Source organism: Abramis brama (assembly GCF_963993115.1).
Source record: "Abramis brama genome assembly, chromosome: 1".
In the NCBI taxonomy this organism is placed as follows: domain Eukaryota; kingdom Metazoa; phylum Chordata; class Actinopteri; order Cypriniformes; family Leuciscidae; genus Abramis; species Abramis brama.
The window spans coordinates 16,699,401-16,711,940 of NC_139963.1; the positions used below are offsets into that span (position 1 = coordinate 16,699,401).

The 12,540-nt window shown below is 34.6% G+C and overlaps 1 protein-coding gene and 1 long non-coding RNA gene across 2 annotated transcripts in view; one reads left to right on the forward strand and one right to left on the reverse strand.

Moving 5' to 3' along the window:
- LOC311081001 (uncharacterized protein) overlaps positions 1 to 12,540 on the forward strand; it is a gene marked incomplete at its 5' end in the record, with an annotated part of 116,805 nt that overhangs the window by 5,946 nt on the left and 98,319 nt on the right. The gene's annotated exons all lie outside the window — the stretch shown is intronic.
- LOC311092190 lies at positions 10,250 to 11,041 on the reverse strand. The gene is made up of 3 exons (XR_014608217.1): positions 10,887 to 11,041; positions 10,630 to 10,728; positions 10,250 to 10,523 (listed from the first exon to the last, which is right to left on the reverse strand). It is a non-coding gene; the product is annotated as an uncharacterized lncRNA (long non-coding RNA).

Here is a 12,540-nt window from a genome sequence, read left to right on the forward strand (position 1 = left end):
CTTACGGCCACAGCTCCGAGCGGCCGGGTACTCTGCACTGCCATTTGGGCTGGGTATTGTTCAAAATCTTTCGATCCGGTGCCAATTTCGATACCTCAGTTTCGATGCCGGTTCCTAACGATACTTTTTTCTATACCAATTTTATGAAATCCATTTTAACAAGATTACATAACACATTACCTCAGAAAAACTTTGGTTTTATTTTTTCAGTTTGACTCATGCTCCTTAGCCAGTGCACAAAGGAACACATTTTTTTTATTTATTTTTTTTTATAAAGAGCTCATGCTCACCAAAGCTGAATTTGTTTGATCAAAAATACAGTAAAACTTGTAACAGTGTGAAATAGTATTACAATTTAAAATCTTATTTGAATATATTTCAAAATGTAATTTATTCCTGTGATGTCAAAGCTGAATTTTCAAAATCATTACTTCAGTGTCACATGATCCTTCAGAAATATGAAAACGGTTTGCTGCTTAATATTTTTGGAAACTATGATACACTTTTGTTTGCATTGAGCCTGGAGAAATGTAGGCACACTTTTGATCAACTTTTCCACATATTTAGGGTATTGTGTGTGTGTGTGTGCTCGTGTCTCATATGAGTATGTGCGCGGAGAGCATTTGCGTGTGTGTGTCGTTGTGCATTTCATATGTATTTGTTTGAGTATATATATATATATATATATATATATATATATATATATATATATATATATATATATATATATATATATATATATATATATATATTAGGGCTGTCAATCGATTCAAATTTTTTATCGCGATTAATCGCATGATTGTCATGAGTTAACTCGCGATTAATCGCACATTTTTTTATTTGTTCTAAATGTACCTTAAATTAATACTTTTCAAGTTTGTAATACTCTAATCAACGTGGGCATGGATAAGTATGGATGCTTTATGCAAATGTATGTTTATTATTGAAACCATAGTCAACATAGAGCATGAAGAGACATGTTTCAAAGGTCATAGATGTTTTTCAAAGAACTTGTTCATGTCTATTAGACACATGTAGAAAGAACAAAGAAATACCAGGTTCCCATTACTTCTCTTTCTTTGCACTGAGCAATTAACACAAACATGTTTAGATTTTTGCATGACAGGGCAGCTCTTCTGAAAATGCTAAATGTACATTTATTATTTATTATTACATTATAGTTTGTCTCTCTCTGTGCCCATTTTGATGAAGCTAAATTCTCAATAAAACGGTTTTCATTGGTATATTTTGCTGTTTCTGTTGTCAAACAACGCAATGAATATGAAATGGTGACTGAAACGCGACCCATTAAGACATAACCAGCTCTCCCTTCCAAGATGTTAATCTGCAAAAAAATCCTGATAATCGAGCCGTCGTCTGGTGAAATCAAATACACATAAAATAAAGACAATATCTGTGCTCTGATTTCGGCTATACTTGCATGTAAAATTAGAGAAGCAACATAAATTCTGTGTTTTATGGCGTTCCGATCGACTCTTTAATATGACTTTGCTACATGCACTCGTCTCAATGAACGTCTCACTCAACGTCTTATTTTTTTTTTCTTTCTGCTATTTATTCCATTCATTTTAAGATGCAGACGTCACGCTGACGTCACGTAAATCACGCGTGGCAGTGAAGTGTCGAGTCAGACCGCACGCGTCATTCACGTGTGGCAGTGAAGTTATTAATTATTTTTTTCTCTAACACGTATTTAACACGTATTTAACACTCTACTCAACACGGCTCAGTGCAGTGTGCCAGCGGTTGCGATCGGTTCTTTAATATGACTGTGCAACATGCACTCGTCTCAATGAACGTGACACTTGCGTCTGTCTTATGGAACGCCGTTTGGGACAATACCTATTATATGCAACGCGTGAAATTTGGACGCATTAACACGCACAGTTTGTACGCGTCTTTTTGGTCCGTGTAAACGCGAACGTTTTGTACGTCTAAACGCGAAGTTTTTTGTCATGTTATTTAAAGACACGATCGTTTGTATCGCCTTAACGCAACATTTTTGGCCGTGTATTTTTTGTTACGTGTTTCTATACGAACGTTTTCGTCGTGTAAACATGACATTTTTGAACGTGTAATATTTCTGAGTCTTATTTGATGTGCGACATACAAATTTTTCTGTTTTAGTTAAACTGGTGATAATTTAGAGTCAATGATTAAATACATTCAATGACTGCATGAATTAACATTATATTCTTTTGTAACGTTAAAGGAATTTGTCCTGTAGGAAAAGTGAGTGGTCTCTGTGATCCAACGACCATAGCCTATTTCCCCTCTGGTTAATGCATTCGAGGTGTCTATTTGGACCACTGCAAATAGCCTACTTGTTGGCAGAACTAATTACACTAGGCCAGTCTACCCTATATGTGGAAAAAGTCACCTCTTTAGTCAGCGGTTTCTGTGGCGAAACGTGTAAAGGGAGACCGGGGTTCTATTCCCACTGACAGCGCTTTTTTTTAATAACTTTACAGTTATTAAACGCAAAATTGTTTTCAATAAAAATGACTTTTTATTTGACTTAAAATTCATTTTAATTCATAAAAGTTACATTTAGGGTAAGGTTAGGGGTGGCTCTAGTCTTTAATATCTCAATAAGTTGCCATGATTTTAATATTGTTTTATAAATCTAATAATCTACTGTCAGTTAAATTGCAGGATGTTTAATGCACAACAATACTGATGAGCAAATAGTAACGTTATCTGTCACTATTTATAAGTAAATAGCATCTAAATGTCTACTGAATCCACAACTGTTGCTATTTACACTTGGACTTGGACTGGCTGCCCCACAGTTTACGTGGTCCGCCTGCTGTAGTGATTCTGTAATGTTTATGTGTCGTATGATTGTGTCTGTGTTTAAATGTTGAATAAAGATTTGTAAATTGTCATAGGCTACTGGTGCTTTGTTTTCTGCTTTTGTATTTGCCTTATTGTTATAATATAATTGTTAAATTTGTGATTGTTACAATATATTGTTGTTATTAGATTATTTTTATCTGACATATACAGTATACATACAGTATATGTGTATTAATTATTTCCAGTCAAACTGACATCCCGACTTCAAGGAGCATTCCAGAGTCTCTCATACCAGATTGATGCTGGCCCACTCGGAGATTACTCCAGTCATTTTGAAAAAACAATAGCCACAGTATTTAGTATTTAGCCTTTGCTAACTTTATTATTCATTGTATTTATTAAAGTTGAATGATTTATGGCATTTATTGGCACTATTGTGTATAATTATTGACACCCCACCCTGGACCTCACTAATTATTAAACCCTGGCTATGGCCGTATCCAGTGTTGTATGTTGTATACATATGTTAACATATGTTATACACAGGGCTTAATTTCAGCCTGAACACGCCGGAACATGTTCCGTCACCTCCGACATTGGATCCGGAACCTTTTTTATTGGATCCGGCACCTACTGTGTCACTAAAATTAATTGCCTAAATGAAAAATAAATAAATAAATACTGTTTGTGTAGTGTTCAATGTTTGTGACACATGACTTGCGCGCTTGTTGTACGAGTTGAGATTGCTGTTAGCCTCGATCGTTTCACGCAGGGGAAAAATGTCAAAAAGACAGGAAAGTTTGCTTAACTTTTTCAAATACGCTGGACAGTCAGATCCCAAACAAGCAAAAATCGTTTCCGCTGATCAAAAAGGAGACCACGGTGGTCACAGTAGCCTAGTATCGACATAATATCTCGTTATTTCGACATAATAAGGGGACATTATAATCTGCATTAAGCCACATTAAGCGTTCTTATAATGGGTTTCTATGGGAAGAAAATGCTTAACGTGTAATTGCGTTCATATTCTGGGCTCATTTGATTTGTTTTTCTGATTTGGGCTTTTCTGATTTTTGTACATAGCATAGCCTATTTGTTAGGATTTTAGTATCATAATGATTAATAAATGCACGCACAATTATCCGTGAACTTGATTTGAACAAATTCCTTTCAACTTGTGTGTGCAAAATTCAGAATTAAATTAATGTGCAGAAATTTGTACAAATAGAAAGTATGTAGGCCTACTATACTGTTTTAGCCATTAAAAAAGCGCATTTAGTTTCATATTTGTTAAAATATTATAATGTTATTTTTTTTCCATTTATGTTGATTTATGAAAAGTGAACAGCACGACCGAGTAAGATAGGATGCGCAATATGAGACATGGAGCGGGTCAGACATGATTTTGACCGCTGAAGTTGAAGTTGTTTTGTAGAAAGCCTTTCTTTAAAGTGAATTTCGTTTTGTATAAATTGTATCTTAATTTTAATCAATTTTTCATCAACCAATTGCCTGTATAGGCCTACGAAACAAATAGCCTATAACGGAGGCGCCCGCGCGCTCACTTCCATTGCACGTGAACTAGAGCACACCCTAACTTAACGAAACTCAGTGTATGCCTCACACAGACATGACAAATACATCAAATACACAAAGCTTGAAATGTCTTTAAACGAAATAATTCAAAACGAAAAAAGAAAAAGGCTACTCTCTGATTTTGTAATCCATTAGTCTTATTTATGTGCATTTCTCTCTATAAGCGCGTTAACGGAGATGGCGATCGTCAACTTCATCTTTGCAGCCGAGTCGACACTTTTAGAGAAAACACTTGTTTATTAATAAAAATCAATACACGCATCACCGGATTTACAGATGCACGCACACATATTATTTCGAAATAACGAGATATTGTGTTGAAATAACATTATTATTAATAATAGCCTACATCTTTTAGAATAGGCCTATTTGATTGAATGCTGAAAGTTGCCCTTGTTCAATTTAATAAAAATAAAACTTTAATTGTGATCATTAACATAACTGAATATTAAATATTTAGTGGCCAAGTTTTGCGCGGCTCTCCGTCAAATCTAGCACCCACTCAGCACATGCGTTAAAAATTCTCTGGCGCTGTCCCTGCAGAGAAGCTACGTAGGCAGTGAAATTTTTATTTTATTTTTTATTTTTTATTTTTTTTGTTCCGTTACCTCCAACCCCCGTTTTGAGTCGCCGGATCTGCGCTCCGGGACCTCCCACTTTACAAATTAAGCACTGTACATGTGTATATAGCCTGTTATAAGAGGATGCAAACTGAATGCAGTCTGTAAAAGTTCTTTGACAGTTTAATAAAAAATTTCTAAGAGCCATCATAGAGAGCAATCCACTTTTCCACGTTACCGGAGACAAAAAACCTGCATGAGTACAAACGGGATGAGATGCCACAGCATGACACAGCACTGACATCACAGCCAACGTATAAATGCATCATTGACTCTAAAGTTTTACGCTTGCCTATGTACATGCCAACGTAAAATTACGATCTCATTCACGAACAAATGTTACGTGTGTGACGTTTGCATAGGTATTTGCTTACCTAACAGCACATCATCCCTCACGGAAAGAAATGTCGTCTGATGTTTATATATGTATACAGCAACGTGCCATCGCATCACAAATGCAAATGAAATCCTAAATAGAGCAACGCTATTGGCTGTTGTGCGGTCTGACGCGACACCCGAACATATACTTCGTATTTACGCGTACAAACTGTGCGTGTTAATGCGTCCAAATTTCACGCGTTGCATATAATAAGTATTGTCCCCAACGGCGTTCCATACTGTCTTATAACGTGACGTCTGCGTCTGTGATTTATATATAGGATATTATGTGTGTGTGTGTGTGTGTTGTTTAACCCATATTTTGAGGGCCAAATGCCCCCACAAAGATAGAAATATGAAGAAACAAACTTGATATAGGCTATTGCATTTTTATAGCTTATTGTTGGGGTTGTTATTGTGTTTTTAATTTTTTATAGTTTTAAAAGGCCTAGGCTACAGCACTTTGGTAAACTAGAAAACGCGCAACCACTGTTTAGATCCTTTAAATAGAAGAATAGAATTGAAAAATAGGCTACTATTTTTTATATACAAGTCACCTGTGGTGAAAAAAAAACGACTGTAAACTTTTTTTTAAAAATAGTTTGTAAACTATTATTTGACTTTTTGTTTATGACGTTTTGCCCCTTTATTAAACATTTAAAATATACACAAATTAATATGGATTTTTTTTTTTTTTTTTTTTTTTTGATTTTACTGGTTTTCTAAGGCCAAATTATTTTCCCGCAGTGCTGAATGAGAAGAGCCATCTCTGGAACCATACAGAGAGCTGATTTATAGGTGGTTTATAGGCTAATGATAATAAATGTGTCTGAAAAAATAACGAGGCATTTTAATTGTTTTTACTAATAAACTAGTATTTTCTAAATCAGTGTCGCGGCTGCAAACATATCTCCATCTCCGCTGTAAAGCGGATGCGCCTTTAGATAGAAATGCACCGTTCATGCGGATTATCAGACAGTATTTGCTTTCGATTCGAATTTGTTCGTTTAAAATTGGACATTTCAAGCTTTATTTTGTTTCAGTTCATTTTTGAGACGCGCTCCAGTTCACGGAGATCATGAAAGCGCGCCTGATTGTTTTCTTTTATTTTACGAAATCAAAACGTTTTCTTGTTATTGTGAGTTTACTCAAATAAAAGTAGTTGCGAATTATGTATTATTATTTTCTATATGACCATAAATTATGAGCATTTTAAGTTGTTTCCACTGTTGATAGGAAAATACAAGTGTTCGCGCCTCCGTGCCACGCAGTGCGCGCTCCACTCCGCACAAACCATTGGATATGCGTCAAAATCTTGTGTTTATTTGTGATAATCAAATAAAACCCTGTATTATTATTGTCTAACCTGTATTATGACTGACATATGACGAATTGCTTTGTTCCTTTTTTCGATAAAAGCGTCTTGTAAATATTGTTTGTTCTTTATTTTTTCTTTATTTTTTGTCATTGTTATAACAACGAAATAACATCAGAGAATCTTACAATATAAGTGCAATAAAAAGTCCATAAAGTGCAATCCGTTATATTACCAGTCGACAGGGAAATAACAATTGTATAAACAATATACTATGGATTGTGAGATGTAGTAAATAGTACAGCAATGCATTCCCAACTATTAAAGTTGTGTAGAGAGAGAATTGTGGTGTATGTGGTGGGGTGGGTATAAATTGGAGGAATATTTTTTTTCGGCCCGTCCTCACTAGAACAGCAAGCGGTACGTTGTTCATTATTGTATATGTTTTATTGTGTATTAAGTGGAATACTTCAAATTGTCTTAGCGTGCATGCTTAAAGTGATTCTCAATTGTAGCAGGTCCAGGAAAAATGAGGCCCTTTAAAAAAGTTATATATATATATATTCATATTCATATTCATACTCATACTTCGTTATCTAGAGATAAAATTATACAAAATACAAAAAGTAGTCAAAACGCATAACAGAACATAACTTTTTTTTATTTTTATTTTTTACAATATTATGTGCTTATTATTTTTAATTAACGAAATGTCAATCTTCATCTTTGTAACAGAAGATACAATACAACAATCTTCAAGATACAGTATAATCTTCACGTATAAAGGATTGCCACCTTTAAAACAGTCCTTTTCGTGTACACTGTAAAAAAAAATTTGTTCACTCAACTTACATTTTTTAGTTATTTTTTTGCTTTGACTCAGTTAAGTTTTATTGACTTAATCTACTAAGTATGTTCAACTTAAAAAGTTTAGTTGACATAGTTAAAATAGTTGAGCCAACAACTTATTTCAAGTTACCTGGACTTGTAAAGATTAGTTGAAATACGATAACTTACATTTTCAAGTTACCTGGATTTGTAAAGATTAGTTGAAATACGATAACTTACATTTTCAAGTTACCTGGACTTGTAAAGATTAGTTGAAATACGATAACTTACATTTTCAAGTTACCTGGACTTGTAAAGATTAGTTGAAATACAATAACTTACATGTTCAAGTTACCTGGACTTCTAAATATTAGTTGAAATACGATAACTTACATTTTCAAGTTATCTGTACTAAAGTGTATGTTCATTGAACTTAATTTAGCATATTTTCTCAACTTGCAATATAGCACACTCAACCAAATAAATAACAGATTTTTCCATACAAATGGTTTTATTGTTCCTTACAAATCAATAAATGTTAAGAATAAACAACATATTCAAAGGAATACAATTATATCACAATTGCATGAAGTTTAAAGATAAAAATGTATTTGAAAAATGCATAGAAAGTGTATTCATGTGGGATTTTTTTCATGTTTGTACAAGTTTTCAGCATTGATGACCTGACATGCATTCTCATTGCTTAATTTTTTAAAATTTTACTTGGCTAAAACATATATTAAGATTTCATGTGTTTTAAAGTTATTTCACAAGGGGGTATATTTATGTGAAAAATCTTAAAGTCTCAGTTCACACAAAAAAAGTTGCTCACCTGTTAATACCTGTTAATACTTTCCATTGTTGGTAGACAAATGAAGATCTTTTTAATAAAATCGGTGAGCTTTCTGTCCCTCCTTTGACAGCCTAAGCAACTAGCACTTTCAAGGTCCAGAAAAGACATCCTTAAAGTAATCCAAGTGACTCCAGTGGTTTAACCTAGGTTTTATGAAGCATTGTCAGTGTTTCATTCCATTTTATTTATTAAATAGTTTTCTCCATCAAATGTTTACAAGAACATAGCAGCACATGATTCTTGTGTCGACGCGAAAGCTGACACTGCTGCATGTAAACAAATATATAAACCACTGACGTCACTTGGATTACTTTAAGGATGTCTTTTCTGGACCTTGAAAGTATTAGTTGAATAGGATGTCAAAGGAGGGACAGAAAGATCAAAGATTTCATTTAAAAAAATATCTTAATTTATGTTTCAAAGATAAACAAAGGTCTTTTAGGTTTGGAGCAACATGAGATCTAACATTTAACAAAATAATTTTAATTTAGGTTAAACTAACACTTTAAGATTTTTCACATTAATAATACCTCTTTAACTGTGAAATAACTTTAAACCACATGAAATCTTAATATATGTTTTAGCCAAGTAAAATTAAACAAAGTTAAACAATGAAAATGATGTCAGGCCCTTGATGCAGAGAACTTGTAAAAACATGGGTAAACAAAAAAATACAGATGAAAACACAGGCTCTTTGTAGAAATACATACCTTACCTCAACAACATCTTTAATTCAACAATGTATTTTTAAGAGAGTGCACTCTTGCACTGCAGGTATCAGCTCCAATGTTCATGAATCACCTCGAAAGTGTATCTGAGGTGTTTTCTGGGGTAGTTTATGTTGAGAGCATAAAGCAATGTCATTTGTATGTCACCAAATCCTCGCAGAACAACTGCTTCCTCGATTACAAGGGCCACATCACTAGAGTTGCATGGAATTGGGTCTATCACATCTTCCACCACTGCGATGATTCCTAGAGTCATGCCCCGATCATATCTTCTTCAGAATCTGTGTGCTGTATTAAAAAATGACAAACTTCAAAATGTGCTTTCACACATACAACACTGAAGCTCAACCACTTAAACACAACATGAGTACACCAAGTCTTATTTAGTGTTCCGAAGAAGATTAAAGGTCTTACAGGCTTGGAACAATATGAGGGCGAGTAATTGATGAGAGAACTTTCATTTTTGAATGAACTATCCTGTAAAAAACCTTTAAACTGAGAGACTTAGGTCAAATACTATACACTGTGAATAAACGGAGGCATTTTGCATCTGTACACTAAATGAAGCATTATAAAATGTTACAATCAAGCTACAATATTTTAAGGCCTAAAGAAATTGATTTCACAGGGGACTTTTTTCTTCCAAAATGTAATTTTGATTATCAAAGATAAAACTTAAAGGTGGTATCAGCGATTTCAGGCCCAAACATAAATGATCACATTCATCTAATATTTCCTAACGATCCGCTAGCTGCCCGCCCCATAAGCATGCTGTCAAAAAACCGCGTCTCTCTAGGTAGTCTAGGCTCTGAGATCTGCACACAAAAACAGTTGGTATCAACATCACTCAAAACCAAAATAAATAGTGTTCCAACCAATCATCGACAGGGGCGGGTGTTGTGAGGTTTTCGCGTGCAGCCGTCATAGGCAGCCGTGCACGAGCGCAAAACCTCACAACACCCGCCCCTGTCGATGATTGGTTGGAACACTATTTATTTTGGTTTTGAGTGATGCTGATACCACCTTTAATATGTCATTATAAAATGATTGACTAGAAGGTGACTAATTTTAATTTATTTTAAATACGCATTAACAAATGACATATTACTTTTTTCTTCAATATTTTGCAGCACTAATAAAAAATATGCACGACAACAGAAATGGCAAGAAAGGAAGTGCCCATAATGTTTATGAAAAAAGTACAGTAGAAATATATGTACTTACATTTTTATCTAGGCTGTCCATTATGGTCCTCATTTCAGCAATGTCAGCAAAGCGCTTGAACGGTAGACACAACAGTTTTGGTAGATGCCAGTCAAGACCCTCATAAAAGGACTTGCTCAGGTCCAGTGAAATTAGCATGTTGAATTCTGCACTGATCTAAACTAATATTAAATGACACAAACATAACAGCAGCATGTTAAACAACACTGCAAAATAATATATCTACATATTCATCTAAACACCATTTTCAGCAGTGTAGGACTTTACCTGTCTCTCACAAAAAAAGAACCGGCCACCTCTTTTTCCATAGCAGATACTGGAGGATCCTTTTTTAACTCTCCTGTCTGCCTGTAATGCCACAGGTCTCTGAGAAAGCATAAAGATCACAGTTCAACGTAAAAGCTGCAGCACAGAGCCGGACAGATTGTGTATGGTCCCTGGACAAATGTATTTTTTAGAGCAAACTCAGTTCTAAATGAACACACACAGTCTTTATAGATGCAGGGAAGCAGACAGTTACTTACATGATGGCAGTGCTTCAGCTTGTAGTGCCTTCTGACAATGCGTTCATTGGTTGTCTTGAATAAACAGAACTTGCTGCTCCACTTTATTGGTCAAGGGCAAAAGAAAAGAACAATTAAGTCAACTAACATTTAATAAACCGAGTACACATACACAATCAAGATCAAGACTAGATCAATAATAGTTTATCACCAAATTTGTGGAAATACATGGTTAGCATATTAATTTAATCTCTTTTTATCGTTCATTTACTAATTAGGCTATATATGTTAACAACTAATGTAATGTAAATAACTGGATAATTACTATCCAATAAATAAGTAAAAAATGTCAAATAAATGTATTGATTAGAGTTGCCATAGACTAAAGATTTTTGTAGTCAACTAGTAGTAATTTATTTAAGCAATTAGTCGACTAATCGCACGTTTATATTAATTAAATACTGGGTGCATGCATGGTAGGCTATAGCTCAAGCGCACGCATAAATCTTGCTGCAAAGCACCAGTAAAAGTAGGCTAATTATAATAAATGTGTCTGAAAAAATAAAGAGGCATTTTAATTGTTTAAAGTGTTTTTTTTAAATCCGTGTCTGCAAACATATCTCCATCTCCGCTGCGGATGCGCCAATCAGACACTTTCGATTTGAACTTGTTCATTTAAAAGTAGCCATTTCAAGCTATGTATATTCCTCAAGTCTGACTGTGAGGCAGTAGAGCCTATACACTGTTTCAGTTCATTTTTGAGGCGCGCTCCAGTTCACGGAGATCATGCGGCTGATTGTTTTCTTTTATTTTACAAAAGCACAATGTTTTCTTGTTATTGTGAGTTTACAGCTATTACAGGCTATTTTAAGTTGTTCCCACTGTTGATAGGAAAGTGTTCGCGCCCGTGCCTCCGTGGCATGCAGCAAGCGCGCTGCACACTTCGCACAAACACTTGGATATGCGTCAAAATCGTGTTTATATGTGATAATCTTATATTATGACTGACATTTGACGAATTGCTTTGTTCCCATTTAGGATAAAAGCGTCTTCTAAATATGTAGCCTAGACTAGCCTGATATTAATAATGAATTATTATTATTTGCGTTTATACCTAACTATAAATGAGTTCAGTAGGCTAATTTTTATCATGAAATAATTTATGAATGTTTTATTTTTAATATAACCTAACCTTTTACAGTTTTGGAAATGTTTAAGAAATTCAAATAATAAATATACACACCGTTTTATGACTCTTTATACTGTCCAAGCAGGACATGAACTGATCGATTATCTCTTTTAGTTACAGCACATGCATGAATATCAGGATATGTTGACAAGAAACAATGGCAAACAAATATTTTAACATGAACATTTGTGTAAATTCATATTTACTATTTGGAATAAAAGCTATACATAAGCAAGGTAAAATCACTTAATTGCTAATAAAATACAACTGAAGATCAGTGGGAAAAAATAATAAAGAATGAGTGTGTGGAATGTGCTGGAAACCGCCCTTGCAGCAGACTATGGCAGACGCAGACGTCACGTTCGGCACACGAACGAGTGATGTGGCAGACGCAGACGAGACGTTCGGCAGACGCAGACGTCACGTTCGGCACACGAACGAGTGATGTGGCAGACGCAGACGAGACGTTCGGCAGACGCAGACGTC